General features: G+C 33.5%; 1 long non-coding RNA gene across 1 annotated transcript; it reads left to right on the top strand.

Moving 5' to 3' along the window:
- The first annotated feature begins 318 nt into the window (after nt 1-318).
- Nucleotides 319-3,355, top strand: LOC143718400 (uncharacterized). The gene is made up of 4 exons (XR_013196366.1): nt 319-692; nt 1,456-1,531; nt 3,093-3,177; nt 3,295-3,355. It is a non-coding gene; the product is annotated as an uncharacterized LOC143718400 (long non-coding RNA).
- The last annotated feature ends 648 nt before the right edge of the window (nt 3,356-4,003 follow it).

Raw genomic sequence — 4,003 nt, 5'->3', positions numbered from 1 at the left:
GAGAAGCTTGATAGTTGTTGGCTGTTAGTGGCTGTAGAGAAGCCATGAGAGCTATTCCAAAACAGTTAAAACACAGCAGCTGTAAAGTTGTCAACCTCTCATCTTAATGAGTTTTAGCCAAGCTGCCTGACTGCATACTTCTCTAATATGTTTTGGCATGTTTCTGACAGTACTTTCATACAGTTCATTCACTCTGAGGGCATTGCAATTTAGGCCTGGATGTACTTTACATACACATCTATGTACTGGTCATTCCCACTACAGTCCCTTACAAACATCTTGCCACTACCATACCTTGAAAATGTCTCACATAGGCAGGGTTGTAAACATCACTGACATTGACAATATTCAGAATAGAAGTTGATTTTTAAACGTATGTTTTTCTTATTTTGTTTTTTATAGGATTATTTACCATTATTGAACAAGGATTGACCCCACCCTCTGAATTCCATTTGAGGCATTTACATCACATAGGCATATATTACACGTCCTTTAAGAGAAATGGCCAAGACAGCAAGTATATATATATAGTTCATGTTTCTGTAGACTGTTTGGCTCAGACAAGACTGCAAGACTGAGCTGCAGGGCACAACAGGGCAGTCGTCACCGTTGGCATTTGGCAACATTTGCAGGAACGTGCAAACAGGATGCCACGCAAGTTTTGAAACATTAAGGAAATGTCTTTGAATGCGGTAAAGACCTTAATGCATGGCAGATTTAATTTCTTCAATAACATCCGACTTTTGCATGGAATGACAAATGTAATTTATTACTCAAAGCCAATTAGTATTGAATGCATGATGGTAAAACATATTTATTTGACTACTAATTGGCAGTAAACATATTGAACATTTATCTAACTGTACTAATATATATATTATATTATATTATATATATATATATATATATATATATAGAGAGAGAGAGAGAGAGAGAGAGATCAATTTTTTTCAATTTCTTTATAAAAATAAAACATTTAATACAAACATCATTATTGGCCAGGAAAAAATGTACTGTTAATTTTAATTTACAGTTAATTTTTTTCAATGTTTTTTATTTATAAAATGTTTTATATATATATTATTTTATATATATATATATATATATATATATATATTATCAATATTTTAAGCAAGTAAGTCAATTGTGGAAATACATTTAGTAAAAGCTAAAAAATGGAAAAAAAGTAACATATTACTAGAATTTCGGGGGGGAAAATGTCAGTGGTGCATGCCCATGCTAACTTGTTCTGTATAAAATCCAACTTGCAAATTGTTAACTCAATTTAAAATTTTAAGTTGAGTGGGCAAATTTTTGAGTGCAATGTTGAGTTTACTTATAAAAACGATTTAACTGCAAGTGTACTAATATATTGTCCAATGAACACAAACAATTAAGTTGAGAAAACTATTTTGATTTTATAGTTCGAACGTTTAACTTCCCGTCATCGCGCAGACTGTCTCGCTGTACGTTACTCGGGGTTTCCTCCTTCAACAATACTATCGAAGGGACTGGATTTCATCTGATTGCGGTAAGTTTTCTTTAAGCTTTATGAATGAAAATAGGTTATAAATTGCACACATATGTTGATAAAATATAGTATTATGTTAAAAGATATATTTCGTGGTGACGATAAGTTTCTTGTTAGAGATTATCTGCGTAGCACATTGCTACTTAAAGGATTAGTTCACCTCAAAATTAAAATTTCCTAAAAATCGACTCCCCAATGCCATCCACGATATCCGTGTCTTTCTTTCCTCAGTGGAAGAGAAATTAAGTTTTTTGAGGAAAACATTTCTGGATTTTGTTCGAATAATGGACTTCAATGGCAACCAACGTTTTGAAGTCCAAATATTATATATATATTTTTAAAATGACCTATTGTTTCATTAGATAAGACCCTCAGCTGCGATCGTGCACAGCCCGTTGAAGTACTTCAAAGCCCTTTGAAACTGCATTGATTTGGACTTCAAAACAGTGGTTGCCATTGAAGTCCATTATTCGAAGAAAAATCCAGAAATGTTTTCCTCAAAAAACTTAATCCTACGTTATTGTTACCTAGACTAGAGTGAGGAAACATGCTTGAATGAGAAAAGAAGGATAAGAACGTGCATGGTGTTTAAAAGATGTTAAAAATGTTAAGCTCAGTAAGTCGTGAATAAAGACAAAAATGCGGTGCTTGTGCTGATTGAGAGACAGAAAACTGCTTCTCTCGGACAGAATCTGAGTGTGAATACAGCTATCTTTCGTGGCTTATTGCGATTTAATAGTGAAATACACATACAAGTATGTCAACAACAAACAAACAAACAAACAAAAAACACAGTGTGTATAGTATTCAAGTAAACACGACAATGTCTTAAGTGAACATAACCAATTTTGTGAAACCCATGCATGAGCTCTTAAAGTGACCGCAGTCCGTTCAATTCATGTACACAAATGTCAGTTACAAATGGTACATGCTTAGGTTGAGGCTCAGGAATTTTACAGTAGTGTAATATAATTCAATACAATTTAGAGGAAAAGAAAATATATAGGCCTAAATATGCGAAACTAATGTGTTATGTATGTTTTAAAGTGAATATTGGATAAAAATATTGTGTATCCTTAAACAAATATTAGGCTAAAGGTTAGGGTAAGACAAAATCACTGCTCTTATAATAACTTTTGTATCTTTAAGAAAAATAATATTGAATTAATACAGAGAAGACTATGCATTGATTATTTTTCACATTTGATTATTAAATTAATGTATTATTTTTACTACCTGTTAAATTAACCTACTGTAACTGTTTTTTTGTTGTTGTTGTTGTTGTTGTTTTGTTTAATATGTATCTTTGTTCTGTTATATTTGTTCTTTTTAGACTAAAGAACATCAGTACAGTGGCAAGATCCTTGGATTTGCTAAAACAGTGGCCTATGTTTTTTAAAAGATCAGGTGAGTTTATAATTTTTAATTTGCTGAACTGAATTTTCTTGTGTTGGTGTACACTTAATTCTTACTGTTTTAACAATGTTTTTTTTTTCAGGGTCTCTGTTGTATTACAGGATCACACAAACTAATCCGAAGAGCACCTTTTTCTCTTCGTTAGATGAATACACATCTAGTTGTACAGAGCAAGTGGTGGAGCATATGGAGAAGAGATGAAGATCCTCCTAGACCAACTTGATCATCAGGTAATTATTTTGCATGTGATCATATCTCTCTGGTTAAAGGCTGAATGGTGCCATCTCTAATTTCCCATGCTTCTCTTTGGATATAACTTGTTCCATATTTGTTTTTCTGTCTTTCAGACACAGAAACTCCAATGTGTTTCCTCAAAGGCTCAAAGGCTACAACTCTTAAAGGTCTGCCTTTGTTTATAATCCGTTAAATTTATATAGCGCTTTTCTGGGTACTCTAAGCACTTTACATGGAAGGGCGGATCTCCTCAACCACTCTCCTCAACTGGATGATGCGACGGCAGCCACATTGCGCCAGAACGCCCACACACCAGTTTATTGGTGGAGAGGAGACAGTGATGAAGCCAATCAGTATATGGGGATGATTAGGAGGCCATGATGGACAGAAGCCAAATGAGGGAAAAGTCTGGAAACATCCGTAAGACTTGCCTGGTAAGAAAATGTGTCATCAGCATATACACTCACACCTAATATATTTCACCTAATCACCAGATGCTGTTAGGAGATGCTTGTGTGATATACAAAACTTATCATCAACAGACAAAGTCATGGTAAAAATTACTTTATAGAATAATCGTAGTTGAAACTCCTTGATCAGTTTGACTTCATCTGATAGCACAAATTCAACAAGATGTTATTTTACCAAAGCAAAGACAATGGAAAATTACTGCTTCACAACAATGTCCGGAGACATTCCCTCTGATATCTTACCTGTGAAAACAATACAGTGCACAATCATAAGGTTAAACAGTAATGTAGCAATAGCAGAGTAAATAAAATTAATATATTATGAAATAATATGAATATAGAAGATATAAAC

Source organism: Siphateles boraxobius, unplaced genomic scaffold (genome assembly GCF_051911475.1).
Source record: "Siphateles boraxobius isolate OS27281-9 unplaced genomic scaffold, OSU_SipBor_1 61, whole genome shotgun sequence".
In the NCBI taxonomy this organism is placed as follows: Eukaryota; Metazoa; Chordata; class Actinopteri; order Cypriniformes; family Leuciscidae; genus Siphateles; species Siphateles boraxobius.
Note: the sequence above shows the minus strand (reverse complement) of the source record. Positions and strands in the feature narration are given on the sequence as shown.